This window comes from Crocodylus siamensis, chromosome 5 (genome assembly GCF_052110815.1).
Source record: "Crocodylus siamensis isolate JL-2025a chromosome 5, ASM5211081v1, whole genome shotgun sequence".
Lineage (NCBI taxonomy): Eukaryota > Metazoa > Chordata > Crocodylia > Crocodylidae > Crocodylus > Crocodylus siamensis.
In genome coordinates this window covers 137083528-137101396 of record NC_143399.1, presented here as the reverse complement: position 1 = coordinate 137101396, position 17869 = coordinate 137083528, and the positions used below count along the sequence as shown (strand labels likewise).

Below are 17869 nucleotides of genomic sequence, written 5' to 3'. Positions count from 1 at the left end.
TCCCTCATTTCACCAATTCAAGACAATGCCCCGTTAACATGCCAACAACAGATTCAAGTGCATTTTGTTTCTGTTGCTTTTAAGATAGTACATTCAATGTTACCTAAAAAAGCAGTAAGATCAGAAAATTTAGACCAATGTAATATGTCTTAGATGCAAACAAATACAATGACAATGCACAAGGGATACTGAATAAGTTCTCTTACTAGGTTTCCTTATCTTTAATTTTAATTCAGATGAAACCACAGTCTCTTCATTGCCATCTGTCTGTCTTTCACCATCATCCTCTACTCTGTTAATGAACAGATCATTTGTGGGTGCAGAAATAACTTCTTGCCCTGAAGCCTGTTGCTTATCCAGCTTCCCTTGTCTGTTCCCTTGAGTAGTCCCGGTAAGAGAAACCCTGCTTGGCATCAACCTCTCCTCTACATATTCAGTTACCCATTTTTCTGTTGAGGAACTCTTCTTCCTGTTTTCTGAGAGTCTTCCTCCCTCAGAGAAATTTTTACTTGCTTTCTCTAAAATTTCTGCTTCATTCTGGGATCCTGATTGCCACAATTTCACAGAGGAGCTCCTGGCTCTTTTCCCTACAGTTCTCTCTCCTCCCTGAAGGCTTAAGTTTATTGGTTGTAGGTTTGTGGCAGATAATTTGCCTCTCTTTATTGTATTCCCAGCTCCCTCATAAGGGACTATCATTGTTGGTACTACCATGGAGTGCTTACTCCTCCTCTTTGGGCTCTCTGTACTTTCCTGGAGGCCCATGCTCTGCAGCTCTAACTTCAAAACAGAGCAGAAGTGCTCACCCACTTCCCCCAAGTTACTTACTGCTCCTTGAAGGCCTAAGCTTTGGGACTCCAATTCTAATGAATGCTTCTCTCTCTTTCTTGAGCTTGCTAGTTCTTGAGCACCTAGTGGCTGCCACATCCCTAAGGAATACCTACCCCTTTTCTTTGGTTTCTGTAACTTTGGTTCCACAATCAGCCTGTCTTGCTTTCCCAGATTGCCTTCTTTGCCTTCTTTATCTAGAGGCCCGGACAAGCCTACTTCTGCCAAAAAGCTTTCACCCCTCTCCCCAGGACATCGTTCTTTCTCCTGGGGTCCTGGCTCAGACAAAGAGCACCTGCCCCTCTTTCTAGGGCTCTCTGCTGCTCCCCCAGACCCCAATTCCACCAACGCATGTCTGTCCTCTTGGACTGGGCTCCCTGGCTCTTTCGGCACCTGCACTCCTTGCTCTGAAAATGAGCGCTGCCTGCTTTTCCCTACGTCCCCCACGGCGCCTCCACTTCTTTCATTCGGGCCCCTGTGCTTTCCCTCAAAGGCCAGGACTCGCTGCCCCAGAGTCAAAGCGTCTCCATCCTTTTCCCTCCTGCCTCCTACCCTGCGCTCGGCGCCCCCGCTGACCGGGAGGCTGCCTGCCTGCTCTTCCACCCCTGCCACTTGCTCCGCCAGGCCCCGCGAGGAGTCTCCGCTTTCCGCCTCCGTGCTCTGGACTGCTCCGGGGCCACCTGCCAGCGCCTCTACCGAGGGAAGCAGCTGACGCCTCCGCCCTGGCGCCCTCGCCCAGCCCTTACCCGCGGGCAACTCGGCCACCTCTCCCCTGCCCCCGGCAGCGTCCCCCGCCCCGCGGCCTCGCCTTCCCCGTCTGCTCCGGAGCCTGTGGCTGCCGCCCCCGGGGGGCGAGACCGCCAATCCGCGGCCGGACCGGAGCTGCGGCATGGCTAGCCCCACGGGGCCTCGCGCCTACCCCGCCCGCCTGCGTGTCGCGCCTCGCCTCGCGCCTGGCCTGTCACGCGCTCAGGCAAGCTGGGCGGCTGGTCATGGCCGCCGGCAGCCACTGCGCAGGCGCAGGGCAGGGTGGGGTGCGGACGGGGCCGAGTTGTCAAATGGCCGCCTGGGTCGGCGCGCGCGGGTTTCAGGCTAGGCCGCTCTCCTTTCGGAGCGTCTCCCGCCGGCTTTTCCTGAGCGAGACCTGCTCCTCCAGGCTGTGAGGACGCTAGGCAAAGTCTTCTAGTCGAAACTTTAGGCTCCTGACAGGCTCCGGCCTTCTTTCGGGGGCGGTGTGTTGCCCACGTTTTGCTTTGCTTGAAGCAAGGAGTTCAAGTGCATAAAGGCCGGGGGCAGCAGCACTATCTCACCCGCACAAAGCGAGCATTTTTTAATCAAGCTGACACATGCTAGGGGGAGGATTGGAATTTCATGCAAGAAGTTGGGCCCTGCCCTATAGCACTAGCGAGCCACTAGTGGCTTCAGTAATGGTTGAACCATTTAGCCAGTGTTCAAAAAGTTGCAAAACACTAAGCTGTGTGCTTTTTTTCCCTTTTTTTTTTAGAAATTCAAATTGCTTTCCTCAGAGGAAAGTCCTGGGTTGAGGAAATGGGGCATCCATGTGCCATAAATGCCTTATTGCATGCAGTGCTTCAGTTTGCATTTGTATTTTTGTCTGGAATCAATCTGGGTTCAAAGGGGGTATCGAGGGAAGTAAATGAGGGAAGGATTTGGTTTCTTTCCTCTAAGTTGTGTGGATATTGTTGGGAACCTCAACAGATGAAATTAGCAAACTGAAGGTGTGGAAAGTGGTTATCCAGCAAGAAATGTAGCCAGCGACACCTTTGCTTTTCAAATGTAGTGGTCCCTCATCTGTTAACTGCAACATACACAAAAGATGAGTTGCAAGAGCATGCTCCAATGTGTTAGAATTGCACCAACCCTGCAAAAACTAGTGTACAGAAAAACATTCTAAAAAAAACACACTAAAGAAATTTACCGTTACTAATATGCCATGAATATTAAAATATCAGTGTAACAAGGCTTAACATTTTAATGCAAAATATAGCAGTAGCACCAAGGTTACACATACCTGAGCAAGCTTAATGGTCCCACTCTCTTCTTGGATCTTTGAGAGGGGAAATGGCTTGCTTAACATCTAGGGCACTATGTGATGGCATTCATGTTTAAGGTCCTCTAGCTTGGAACCTGTGAATTACATGTAAATCCTTTTTTATAAGTTTCTAAAAATAATGCTAAGGATGTAAGAGTGTCAATGAGCTTGAAATCTTAAGGAGCCAATACTGACTTATTTTTTGACCTCAGCCAAACCACTTAATTTTGCTGTGACTGACTTTTCCACCTATGAAATGGAGATAATCCAAATAAGGCAGAGAAAATGTTGAATGGATATTCAGCGTAAGCAGTCAATTAATAGGGAAAACACAAATGTGGAAAAGCAAATTGTACTATGGACAATCTTCAATTAGCTGTGACTTTCTTGGTTGAATGCATTTATGTAGGTAAAAGATACTGCAGAAAGAGTCCCTAGGCTGATAAAAACCTATCAAGACAGGGAGTATAAATTATCTCAATTTATTTTTAATGAGTTTATGATGCTCCAAGTACTTGGACTAGGATTCAATAAGCAGGGTTAGCAATATAATGTTCCACACTTGCAGCATTCTTCAAGCCTCATATTTGTGAAAACATTCACTATTGATATGTTTGGAAAGCAAGCCTCAATCTTTTCTGGACCAGATGTGTAACAGGGGCCTGTAAAATACATAACAAAACCCAGGAAGAGAGGAATAGCAAAAAGTAGTAGAGATAGAAATCTGTAATGAAGACATATTAAATACGTCATTGCTCTTTAGCCTGATTGTCAAGATTGAGTATTTTTATGATGGAGTATTTTTGATCACACTAGGTTGGTGTGAACTTCTTTAATGAGGAGCAGTTAGGAAGTGCAAGTGCACTTGCTTTTAGTCCTGCTTCTTGAAAGCCTCTTTTAGAAGCCTCATTATAGATGGCAGACCTTCAGAATCTCTATTTAAGACATTTTTAGCAGCTGTGAATTGTGTTAGAAAACCAGGTGGCACATAATTCAAAGCATTTGCTGACAGTGTAGAACCGGTCCATCAAAGTGCCTCAATTTAACTGTGATACAGAATATTTGAAAGCAGAGTCAATACTATAATAGTGGCACAGAGGCTTCAGTTGGTTAGAGACACTGACAAGTTAAAAAGTATTTAAATGAGTCTAATTACCTATTTTATTAAAGATGATACCTTTTATTTAAGGTATTAAAATGGAAATAAAAAAATCTTAATTTTAACCATTAAGACTCTTAACATTGTCATTTCACTCAACTCAGGGTAGAGAAAGTAATTTTTACTTTCATTTACAGTCAGTTGCACAATTGTTCAATATTTGGATTGCAAACACTGTAGAGGAATTTTACACACTTTAAAAAATGCTGTTATTTTAAATTTAAAAGAACAATATTTCATAGATTTCATAGACATTAGGGCTAGAAGGGACCTTGAAAGTCATCAAGTCTTGTCCCCCGTAACATGTACAGATATTATGGTTATTTTCACTTAGGATTAATATAAAATAAACATGCAAAATATAGCATGCAGTATTACAATACAGTCCTTTTCTTACTCAAGGGCTCAGTAAATTAAGATTATTTTGTACCTTGAGTTATCTCATTATCCCTATTTCCATTTTTTTCTCCTATTGATATGCCTGTCTCTGCCAGGTAATTCCAAATGTGTAGTTGTTGGATCATTTTCCTTTTCTGCCATTCTGACAGGAATTTCTAACAGGTTCCACTCTTGTGGAAAAAACATCAAGCTGCTATCCTACTTGATAGGCACACACTGGCCAGTGATTCTGCTCACTTTGACATGTTCTCCTTTCTGTTTCATCCATGTATACTTTCTGTTTATTTTTCTTTGTTGCCCAAGCACAGCTTTATGATGTTTAAATACTGTGTGTACCGTGTCTAGCTCATTCTCCCTATTGATACTTCAAGTTCATCTCCTTTAAAAAAAAAAAAATCTGAAGCAATCACAACACACCTCTTGTTCATTCTATTCTGTATGGTACTGCTCACACACTCTGATTAATTCAGTGCAGAGACTTTGTTACTTGTTTGATGTGGCTCACATATTGTGCAGCTTCATGTACTTCTCTGAAGTAATATAAATTACAAAATGATTTTATAACTACTTGAAAACCAGACCTGGGAGATGGTAATAAAAGTGCTGAGCCAAATGTAGCTGTCTGACTCCTGCTTGACAAAGACTCAGAGCTCCATCTGTTTTCAGATACATAGTAAATGCCCAACATATATTAAGAGCTAACATTTGAACACCAAATGGATTCACTGTGCCCTTTAAAAAAATACAGAAAGACATTTTTATTGATTTTGATGGAAGAGAGTCAGTGTACTCTGATCCTGCCCCTTCTAATCAGAGCAACAACAAAGTAATAGTTATGTAATTGAAATACTGTTGACTATGCTTTTTAGAATTAGAAAGGATATCATTAGTTTATGAAATCATTTATGGAGTTATATACAGTAGCCTGCAAAAAACCCCTCAACTTTTCAGTGGGGAAACACTTGCCCATCCCAACTTACTCATATGGTACTTTAGCTATGGTAGCAGCAGTTACCTGGGATCCTATCACTTCTCTAGCTCCCTTGTAGCTGTGTTCCCTTATTCCTGGGTCTGCTTATTCTTTGCAGGACTCCTCACTTCATTTCTTGACTGTGCCTCCATAGTTACAACAGTGACCTCTCTGCAGGCTTAGAAATCACTGCAGACTCCCTGTTGGAACATCAGGGGGAACTGTTCCCCTCTTCAAAAAAAACCACATCCCTGCTTCCCCTTTCACTGCTACATTAAGGTTTTTATCAGGTGCAGTGTTTATCAGCTTTCCCATCTCCCTGAGACTACCCAGGTCCCACTTTCTCCCATAAAGCATCCACTATTGTATTTCAACAGCCATGGAACCTTGGACCCCACCATTCTGCCTGACCCCTTTCAAATGGTGCATTGTCCAGCAGAGGAGATGTACTGCTAATATTTCCTCTGCTCTTTCTGCTACTTTGCCTCCGGAAATAAATAAATGAATAAGCAAATTAGAAGTGTTTTGAACTTAAGGGCTCCAAGTTAATGGGAAAGGACTAATTTAGTGGGACAGGATTTTTGTTTGCTGCTGTGTAAGAGTGGCTGTGGGTATGAGCAGAAAACTTCTTTCATGGTAGGGAAGGCAAAGTATTCTATAGGTGGGTCTAAAAATTGGGCACCCCAAACTAGAAATATGGGAAGCATTCAGGAATTTTAATCAGAAGACTGAATTCCTTCCAGTGCAAAGAAGAAAAATGCTTGAGAATAGCCTAAAAATAGAAAAGAAGTGTACCTAGAGATGTTCTCACTTCAGAAAAAATAACTGAGCCTGACAGCTTTAGCGTATAGTTTTATTTAAACATTTACTTAAATGTTTTATTTAAAATTATGATTGCTTTCTTACTATTTATACATACACATTTCCCATCAAGAAGTTTGCATACCTCCTATTTCAATCCTCAAGTGATTCTATATTTGTAAAACATGTAGACAGCCTAAAGAAATGTGCTAATATGTTAGTAAAGATCTAAAAGCAATTTCTAAGTAGATCTTGCAGCTTAACTATATTTCATATTTTACAAGGATCAACTGAGAGATGCACAAAAGCAGGACAGGTTATAACAGAACAAAGAACTTGACATTAGTGAACTACTGGTAATTCACACTAATGCTTCAGTAGCAAATTACTGACTTTGAACTTTTTCACCTGGTTGACAAAAAAAGTATGGTTTTATTTATAATATACAATATTAAACATGCCAAACTTTATTGTATATAATATAAATATTATATATTGATAGCTATGCAAACTAGTTTAGAGAGGCTATTTGACCTACGAGATACAGTATGGGGAAAAAGTGTTGGGGACTCTTCTCAGTTCAGACATAACTACTGCTGACAGAGTATGGGACTTAGACAAGTCTCTTGACTCAGTTTTCCAACCCTAAAAGTGAGGGTCAGTATTAATATACCACCTAAATATTGTGAAAATTAAACAGATAAAGTCTACAGTGCACTTTGAAAATGTCAGTCACACTGTATTGATTAAATGTATAGCATTACATGTTCCATAGACAATTTGGTCAAAGCAACAAAAATTATAAAGGCTTCCTTGTAAAACTTTTGCTGAGGGATTGTGCTGAATGTGTGCGCATTGTGTGCACACAAATTACATGGCAAACAATTCAACTCTAGTACTTGGCAAATGTTGGAAGGTTTTTTTAGTAGTAAATACAGCTAAATCCTTAAAAACACAAATTGGAAAGGTTTACATAAAATTATTTGTACACATTTGGTTATTGCTACTGTTTTAGAAAATAAATAGCTTTTACATGTGGATCTGAGAACACAATTTAAAATGAAACACATCGGTGCTCAGTCATTAGTTTTTGGTAAGAATTTATTTCTTCATGTCTCTAATCCCTTGTTTACTCAAAGACTATAAGTATTCTAACTTAGTAATATAAACATTGGGCTTAAGTGTTTATCAAAAATTGAAGAATTAACTTGACAATCTCAGTAAACAGCTATATATCCTTATATATTTGGGGGATCCTAGTAAATTGGATCCCCCCAACTTTAATTAGGTAGGGATCTAAATTATATTTAGGATTGGCTAAGAATGATTTATATGTTAACTTATACCTTATTATGTACAATTTTCTGAAAGTCACTGAGAATAAGTTAAATAAAAATTGCCCTAACCTCAAAGATTAAAGACTTGTGAAAATGTCTGTAGAGACTTTTCCTGGAGAAAGAGAAAGGCAAAACATTTATTTTTGCAAATAAAAACATCATGCAGTTATCTATTCAAATATGACTGCTGGCATGATAGCTATGATCAGGAATATCTACAAATGGATTGGATGGAGAAAAGGGGGTATATTTGTGACTTGGTACTGATTCAGAAGAGTAGACCTCTACAGTTTGCTTGGTTATCTATGTAAACTCCACTGAACATTAATTTTATTTGATTCCATATAGGATCTTATACTATGGTCATCTTAAGCAAAATGGGGTGAAAAAAATACATGCCAAAAACTTACTTTAAAGATGTTTCATGGCTTGCAGTGGAAAAGATGTGTATATATATATATGACTAAAAATAAAATAATATTTGGACTGTGATCTTTGTTCCATAAGGCCTGTGAGGTGTGTACCTATCTTGAAAATATTTAACAGGGGATTAAGATTTTTTGAAAATTAAGAGGAGGACCCTCACTATCCTGTCATAACCTTTAATGCAAATCGCATCCAATGTTAAAGATAGGATCCAAGCCACCTTGCATACCTTTGTCTACTAGAGAGGTTTGAGGATATTTAGCTCTCCTATCTTCCTAATATCTCTTATCCTCCGTTGTGAGGTATTAAGGAAATGTGCATTACCCTGTCTTAATGCATATTAACTAAAAAGCACATTTTTAAAATGATGCTTAATGGACAGTAGCCTATTTTAATGTACAGTAACTAAATAGCACCGTTTTAGTGATGCTTTACTGCGCATTAAAATAGACTCATGAGCATTAAAGCGTGCATGTAGGCGTGTCCAATTTGTGACATAAGTGGGTATTAGGAGACTGTTTACTGGAACAAATTTTTGTGGAAAGCAAATATTAATATTCATGGCAGAAACACTTGTCTTTTAGGCAGTCAGGAAATGGAAACAATACTGTTTGATTTATCTGATCACTTAAAGCCAAGCAACACAGCTCATGTTTAGAATATTTGTAATTAGTTCATATAGTAGTTTTCCAAAATATATTGGTTAAATACGTTTGAATGTCATGCATTGGAAGAACCTAATATTTGGTTGTGCATGTTTTGTGATCAGAAGGAAATTAAATATGCTGAATACATAGTTGTGAATGTAACTGAAGTTTTGGTCAAGCGAGTAATTTTTATTCTAGACAGGGAGAAAAGGGAGTTTTCATTTGAAGAATGAAAACTCCTACTGTATTATAAATAGTTTATTATAGAAATTGCAGCAGCAAGATTTAGGAACTCTACTACTACTCTCTTAAAGCAAATAGTTACTCTGAACCCAAAGATCTGAGAGGAATGTCTCACTGTGATCCGTAGGTGACACATAGGGAGGGGCACAGGGCAGGGGGCTTGTGCTTCCCTGAAATTGGCCCTCACTAGCCAGGAAGTGGTGAGTGTTGGCTGGTGCTCCACCCTGAGAAGCGCTGGTGGCACTTCCTTCTGGTTTGCCTCCCAGGCTTCTGGGGTCAGCAATCAGACACTGGGGGAACACTGCCCAGTCAGTGATTGGCTGCTGGTGTTCCCTCCTTCCTCTCCCTCCCCAGGGCCAGGAGGCACCAGTCACCCATGCTATGAACATTGTTGTTGTTGTCATCATCATCCACATCATTACTACTACTATTACTACTACTAAAAATAATGCTTCCCTTCCACCATAGATCAGATTTGTGCTCAATAGCTCAGCAGTACTCCTTCATATTTTATTTTTCCCTGATTTTATAGAACAAAGTAAAAAACAAAAAACAAGGACCACAGATGAAGAAATACAATAAAGCAAATGATTAGTTGTATAACCATTTTATATCACCCATTTCTTAGTCTGCTACACTTTTATGTACTATATTAGCTTTGTTTGACCACTATTTTCCAGTTTATGCTTTGGTTGTTTGCAGTATTACCATATGAGTTCTTCTAGTTCTGTTATTTTCTTTTGATCTCCTCTACATTGTGATAATGTTTTAATCTTATAATCAAGTTTGTTTATTAGCAGGGTAGTTCTAGAAAAATGTGCCTATTTCAAAGAAAAACAATCATTATATAGGAAATAAAAACCTTTTTCATGCAGTGCAGATTCTGTTGAAGGAAGGATCTTCCTCAGCTTATACACACAACTTCTATCGCATAACCAGGTTCTTTCAGAATACCCCCCCTGTTTGTAGTGACGATGCCTGCATAAGAACCTTGCTAACTAGCCCTGTCATTCTTTAAGAGTTATTGGGTGTCATATATATGTTCTGCTTGCATATTTGTTCCTTTAATTTTTTTAATAGAGGTTTTGTTTGGTTTGACTTTTTGTTTGTCCATTTGTTTCTCTTGATACTCTGAGCTGCTTAAGCCAGTGCAATATCTATTGAGCCACATTCACCCAACATAGTACCAGAGACAGAGGAACCATGCAGGGTGCTATGTATACTGCAAGAGAATTGTTACATCAGAACTTTATCAAATGACATGGTGATGGAATTGAATCTAAAGGCAAACTTCCTGTCCCCAATCAGTAATCATGGTATCTGAATATATCAGTCCTACATATTGTTACTCTTTTTTTCTTGTTTGTGCCTTTTTCATTGCATTCAAGAGACTTCTATTGTTCACTAGTTGAGAAGAGAAATGAGGAAAACGGACAGCTGGTACATTTCATAATATACCGTATGGAGTTTTTTGGCAGCTCTTGCAATTCTTAATTTATCGCTGAATTGGAATGATATGAATATTAAGATTCTTGGTCTTATGGAATCAGTGTTTCCTTTTTGACTCATAATGTACCACTTTAATTTTGATCAGAAAACTGCTCTTTCTGGTTACCCTCCTGCCTAAGGTGTTCTCCCCCTCCTCCTTCCCCAGAAGGCCTGCTTTACAGGTGATCACATTAACCTGAACCTTAAAGATTGTGATAATGAGTTTTTCTTAGATTTCAAAATCTTTCCTCCAGGGCTTGCTTGTACTTTAGCTTTATACTCCATCCACTTCATTCACTTCTATTTGGAGGAAGGTCAGAAGCAGTAACCTTGCAGGTTACCAACTTGAGCAAATTGAAGGAACTGGTCTCAAGAACAGGACTGGTTGTCAAATGTTGACCTCTGCCTCATATACCTGATGATAGTACAAGAAGTGAACTGGATTGATTTACGGTTTTTTTCAAGGCATATTTTTGTAGTTTACAAAGCAGTTTTCCAAAGCAACATAAACATGTTCTTAACTCACGTCTGCATCTAATTTTAGAATCAGTTATTTAGTAGTTCAGTATGAAGAAATCCAAATAAATCAAACATTATTTTTTGGCTTGGACAGAAACAATCATGCAGCTATCTGAAACCAGATAATAGATAACTTCTCTCATCCTATTCTCAAGAGACTTTTAGAAATGTAATTTAAATGAGGAAAAGTGTCAAGAAAATAGAAGAAATAAAAATCCAAAAAATAAGGACTACAAATTTAAGTTTAGAAATGGCAAAAGAAGCATAAAATTACCCCAAGGCAATTGTAGAAGGTGCTCAAAATCACTCTGTAGAGGAAAGCATAGTAGAGAGAAATGAGGGGAAAAAAGAGCAACCAGCTCAGGTGATAACTATTAAATGTATAAAGAGGAATAAAGAAAAGAGAAGGGGAAAAGTGAGGGTTAAGGCAAAGCAACATTTTTTTAGCCTCATGGACTGTAATTCCTTAGAGAAGGCAAGATCCAGCAGCCACTGGAGTTAAAGGGACCATTGCTGCTGGTTTCAACGGTTGGTTGGGTCAGAATCAGACCCTAAATCTCTTGGTTGAGATCAGCTTCAGTTTGTACAATTGTTTAGGAGCTGAGTGGCAAAGAGAGAAATTCCAAGTGGTACATCAGCCCACTTGTATCTTGTATGTGACCAAACTACTAAATTCCTTGACCCTTGGCAAGAATGCTCAGCTGCATAGTAGGTGTTTTAAGCTGATAAGTTAAAAATATATATATATTCAGACAGGTATTTTTTTTCTAGTCAAAATATGCTGTCCTGTGTGGCAGTGCTTCTGGTATCAGACTTTATAAAATGCAATATTGTCCAAGTAGCTGCTGCAGTTCATTTGCTAGGACTACACACATACTTCTGTAAGGCTATTTCATTACTGGATTATGCATCTCAACAAATAGCAACTTAATATACTTTTCATGCTATGCTACAGAAAATCTACATAGTCAAAATAAATATATATCATACTAGAGAGGCAATAATGGGCATCTGCTAAAGAAATAATTTGTTAGATTGTCCTCATTGAAGCATTCTAGGCTCCTCCTACACATTATATTATGCAATTAACTGGTAAATGGCTCAATAAATTTAAACTAGCCACACAATGAAAATGACTATCCAGCTATAAAAAGATCCAGACAGTCATAAAGTTAGTACTTGAAAATATGTAACAACTCTATAACTGGTTTCTATCCAGCTTTAAGTTGAACATGTAGCAGGGCCCTCAGGGTCAGTTTCTTTTGATTTCAGTAAAGAATAAGGCCCTTAATAATATTGAGTGTGTAACAGCCCTGTAGCTCTTCAGCAGTCCCACTTAGGCTGTAAGCTTTCTTTCCAATTTTTTAATGAATAGTAATTTGTATCGACAGACTTTTCAACCTAAACTATTACATTCAGGGTGCATGAATTATCTCAGCTGCCATTTTTGTTAAGAGTTTCTGAGCAGAGACTGGAAATATTAAATAAATATGTTTAAAGTTTTCATTGACAAATATATTTGGTTTGAGGGCCATTAAGATTACAGATTTATTGTCTGTTTAGTATATTCTTACAAAGGGTTACTGTTGCAATGCCTTACAAAATTTAATGGGTATACTGTGATGCTTTGGTAGATATTTGGAAGACTAGTCTGAGGAGGAATTCAGAGGTCAAGACTATCTTATCAAAGGCTGCATATCATTACTGATGGAAACTCTTTCCACCTCAGTAAAGTTCAATAATTCATGCTCTTGTAACAAGGTCTAAGTGATAATGTCAAGTTGGTGGTATTGTGGTTTTCAACTTGTATGTCAGAATAGTAATATCATTTATTTCCATTAGGGCTGCAGTTTTTACTTTTTAAAAAAAATAGTGAATTAGAGATTAGACTTTGTTATGGGATGCCCGCAGAACTTGTCTGGAAAGATTTCGGCTGTAAGAGAACCTGCTGTGAGCCAGTATGCTTGAATAATATCTAGTAATAAAATCTTGTGATTGTTACTGAGGATTTAGTCAAAGATGAAGAGATGACCCTGATTTCTCCAAATGTTTGTTCTCACTGGAGTGCTGTGCATGTCGTCATGTTTCTCTATCTTAAATAATTTGCTGTTAAGCAAAAGGCACAGCATAGTGGCATTTTATAGCCAACCTTGTTCAGAGAGGGATGAGCGTTGTAGGTTGCAACCAGCTTCTGAAGTAAGTATTGTTCTGTACAGGAATTTAAACTCATAGAATAATAGAAAATTAACATTGGAACGGACCACAGGAAGTCATCTAGTCCAATCTCTTGCTCAAAGTAGGACCATCCTCTATTATATCATCCCAACCACGGCTTTGTCTAGCCAGGGCTTAAAAACCTCCAGGTATGAAGATTGCACAATCTGTCTGGGTAACCAGTTCTAGTGAAAAGTTTTTCCTTATATCCAACCTAAACTTCCCTTGCTGCAACTTGACACCTTTGCTCCTTGTTCTGACATCTTCCACCACTGAGAACAGTTGGTCCCCAGCCTGTAGTTGTGCATGGGATTGTTCTGTCCTAAGTGCAGGACTTTGCATCTGTTCTTACTGAACCTCACGAGACCTCTTTTGGTCCAATCCTCCAATTTTGTCAAGGTATCTCTGAATCCTAGCCCTAACCTCCAGTGTAGTTGCCACTCCTCCCAGCTTGGTGTCATTTGCAAACTTGCTGAAGGTCTACTCCTCCTATCTTCCAGGTTGTTGATGAAGATATTGAACAAAACTGGCCTCAGGACCAACCTCTGGGGCATTCCACTTGATACTGGGTCCCAATTAGACATAGAGCCATTGATTACTACATCATACCCTCTGAGTCTGATAATCCATCCAGTTTGTTATCCACCTTACAGTCCATTCATTCAACCCATACTTCTTAAGCTTGCTTGCAAGAATGTTTTGGGAGACCATGTCAGAAGACTTGTTAAAGTTGTATGTCAAGTCCATGGCTTTTCCTGCATCCACAGAGCTAGACAACTCATCATAGAAGGCAATCAGGTTGGTCAGGCATGACTTTCCCTTGGTGAATCCATGCTGACTGTTCCTAATCACCTTCTCCTCCAAGTGCTTAGAAATGAATTCCTTGAGGACCTGCTCCATGGTTTTTCCAGGGACTGAAGTGAGGCTGACTGGTCTGTAGCTCCCTGGATCTTCCTTCTCCTTCTTAAAGATGGGTGCTATATTTGCCTTTTTCCAATCATCCAAGATCTCTCCCAATTGCCACGACTTTTCAAAGATAATGGCCAGCAGCTCTGCAATCACACTGGCCAACTCCCTCAGCACTCTTGGGTGCATTGCATCAGGTCCCACGGACTTGTACATGTCCAGCTTTTGTAAATAGTCCCTAACCTGTTATTTTGCTATTGTTGGCTGTTTATCTCCTCCCCAAACTGTTCTGCTAGGTGCAGTAGTCTGGGAGCTGACCTTGCCTGTGAAGACTGAAGTGAAAAAGGTATTGAGTACTTCAGGCTTTTCCACATCATTTGTCACAAGGTTGCCTCCCCCATTCAGTAAGGGACCCACGCTTTCCCTCATCTTGCTCTTGTTGCTCACATACTTATAGAAACCCTTCTTGTTACCCTTCACATCCCTTGCTAGCTGTAACTCCAGTTGCGCTTTGGCCTTCCTGATTTCATCCTGCATGCTTGAGCAGTACTCTTATACTCCTCCCTCATTTGTCAGTTTCCACTTGTAAGCTTCCTTTTTTGTGTTTTAGCTCACTTGAAGGAGTTCTCCGCTAAGTCAAGCTGGTCTTCTGCTGTACTTGCTAGTCTTCCTGAGCATCAGGATGGTTTATTCCTGTGGCCTCAGTAAGGGTTTTTGTTTTTTTAAATGGAGTGAATTTTGCTGCAGCTGAGCAGTGAAGAGTGGGTAATAATCACATTTTTGAAGTTTGCAGTGACCTCTCAGTTTAGGTTTTTTAAAGTACTTCCCCACTATTTTCCCTATGTTTTTCCATTGTTTTTCCACATTTTCTCCCTTCTTGCTTTAATTTTTGCTGAAATTCTCCAGAAAGAGTCATTTTCATAGAAACACCGGTATACGTTTCAACATCTCTAAAAGTTTTACTAACCAATAGGTATTTGTAGTATGAACTGCAGTGTGCTTCTATGGGGTTCAAGCCTGAAATAAATCAATACATTCCTTTCCAATTTTTTTTTATAAATGCTGCTTTGCAGTAGGATAGCTGTACTTGGACATGCTATGGTAAATTACTATAAATTGCAAAAACTAGAATCAAGTCTAGTTTGGACCTTGTCTCCTAAAATTGAAGAAAATAACTACATTTTACAGTTTTAATAGAGAGAATCATTCACTGTAGTATGGAGTAGCAGCAATGGAATCTTTTCCATCACTGTGCTCATTAGCAGAAATCATCCCCTATCCCAAGTGCTCTTCTCTATTTTTTCCAGTTAATGAAAACATTCAGAATTGCTGCTCTTGTGGGCTGCAATCTTGCATTATATTGCCTAACAATTAAGCCTGGGTAAGCAGTTCTTTTGCTTTTAAAATCGCATATTATACCATGCTACATAATTACAGCTAAGGCAGGCACCATAAAAGATGCTAATATAACATTAGATATTCCTGTATTGTTGTATGTCTTACTCCTGACAATATACGCTGTATAGCAATACAAAGGTGCTCTGTTGCATCATCCTGAGTTCAGGTGCTAAAACTCTGCATGAATTAACAAAATAACATTTCCTTACTCCTTCTGGCAGATGCTCTTGTGAACTCCAACCAGGGTACAGATGCAACCAGAGCTTGGGTTACTAGAGATTCAGCATGGGAAATCCAAGGAACCACCACAGTTGTGGAACCCATTTGGGCTACTGAAATAGCTACTGATAGAAGGTAGAAAACCACTCCCACTTCTCTTAATTTTTAATGTATAAAATTTACTCACTTAAAACTAAAATGATTTAAAACAAAAGCCTACTTGCATATACACATCTATTCATTTATTTTTGTTTATCTTCAAGCAAGAGCTGGCAGAAATGATGGAGGATCATATGCTTGAAACCTTCCTTCAGCCTTGTATAGTCTCTCTAGCCATGTTTACACAAGAGCTGACTTTGCAGTAGCTTGTTACTACTGTGCAGAAGCTTTGCATGGCAGGAAGCGTGATGTGATGCTATTGCACAGTAGTATTGAGCTACTACGCAGTCAGAATCACCTAAAAGCCATTTGGTGAAGCTGCTGCACAGTAACTTTGGTTACTACACAGTCATTTAGTACTTGTATAAACTGAGTACCTCCTGAAGCCAGCTGAGGCATAACTTCTGGTTTGGATGAATGCCTGGTTCTTTGGATCTTTCCCACTCCCAATAACTGTGGCCAGGGCCAGGTTATAACATGCTGGGGCCCTAAACTATGTCAAGCTTAAGAGGCCCTATAGCATTACCAAAGCTGGCACTTCTCCTGCCGCGGTGGGACCAGCTGCTGCTCTGCCCCGCCAGCCCGAAAGTGGTGGGGGAAGCTTGCACGTGGCTGCTGCCTCCTCCATTAAGCACCCTGCGCCGCTGCTCTGTGTGTGGCTGGTGCTCCAGGACTGGCTGCTGCTACCCCCACACCCCTGCCCAGCTTCATGACCGGCTGCAGTCTCAGTTTAAAAAAAATGGCATTTTCAAATTTCCAGCATGTGCTTGGTCCTGAGCATGCTGGATTTGTTTGTTTTTTACTGTATTTTTTTTTGTATTTAGAGGCCCCTCATAATGTGAGGCCCTAAGTTGTAGCTTACTTAGCTTGTGCCTAAATCCAGCACTGACTGTGGCCCTCCCTCACAGGGCTACTTTCTGGTTCAGCTCCTGGAGATGGACTTCACATCTTTGAGGGGATGGAGCCCATGAAAGTCACAATCAGCAAAGCAGTCAGCTGTCAAAACAAAACCTTTATTTGTCCACAGCAGTATAATGGGCTGCGTCCTTCTGCACAAAACCCAGGCAGCCTATGAGATGAAAAACAGCCTGGCCATTGCCTGCCAGACCACTCAGCCTAGTCTGGCCCTGCCTGTCTCTCTTCTTTGCCTTGTCTTTAGGCATCTTCCTTTCAGGACTTTCTCTGGAGTACTGCTGTCTTCTCAAGTACTGCCCATTACAGGGGAATAGTGGGGAGTTTCTTCAAGTGTTTACCTGGAGTCCACTTGACATATAACAGATCAGTTTAGCTCTTTTTTGCTTGATGGCCCATTACTCCTAATAGAGCACTTAGGCAAATCCCTACAGCTCTAATTCCAAATAAGATTAACCCCTTCTTTCTCTATGTGCAAGCGAGTCTGGGAAACTGAGGCATGCAACATTACTGTGTTATAATACAAGCATGTGTAAACCAGAAATGTTACAATAAAACCTATACTCGATCACAGCCTTAACTGCACTAAATGAATAGCTAAGTCAGTTTCAGAGTCAAACCCTGCTCCACTGTGGGCAGCTTACTCTTGACTATACTATATATAATTTAGCCAGGGGATTCTTAATCAAGTTTCTGCCTGAGTGCACCTGGCTTGATGGTACATGTAGGAAGAAGTTGCTTGTAAAAGAGCTAGGGCTAAAAAGCTTTCAATAACTAAGCAAGCACGTGGAATTCTACTTGCAAGCAAATAAGAATATAACACAGTGCTGTAATATGTCATCTGCAAATAACATTGCCACCCAGGTGGGCAGTTTTATGTTACAGTAACTGAGCAGGTTGACTCTCTTCTTTTTTTCAGAGTTGTTTTGAGTACATTACATTCTGGTAATCTGTTATGGAAGCCATTGGACATCAGGGATCCAGGTTTTCCATTCGCCATGGTAAAATGTGGATTTTCTCATTTTAAGGAGAAGAACCTGGATGCTCTTCTTTAAAGGAGAAAGACACTGAAAATGGTGGATTTCTCCTTGCAGGTTGACAGAGTTCCAGCCTGCAAGGGACTGGGGGGAGCAGGAGGTGGTTAGGCAGGGGGTGCCATGTGCATGTGTGGAATTGAGTTACATAGCCTGCTAC

At 40.1% G+C, this 17869-nt stretch overlaps 1 protein-coding gene across 1 annotated transcript in view; it reads right to left on the bottom strand.

Annotated features, from left to right (window-relative positions):
• The window catches only part of TOPAZ1 (testis and ovary specific TOPAZ 1), a 66586-nt gene extending 64783 nt beyond the window's left edge, over positions 1-1803 (bottom strand). The window contains exons 1-2 of the mRNA XM_090049059.1: positions 1745-1803; positions 207-292 (exon numbers count right to left, since the gene is read on the bottom strand). The gene's annotated coding sequence lies outside the window, so the exon portion shown is untranslated. The remainder of the gene's footprint in view (positions 1-206; positions 293-1744) is intronic.
• Positions 1804-17869: the final 16066 nt, after the last annotated feature.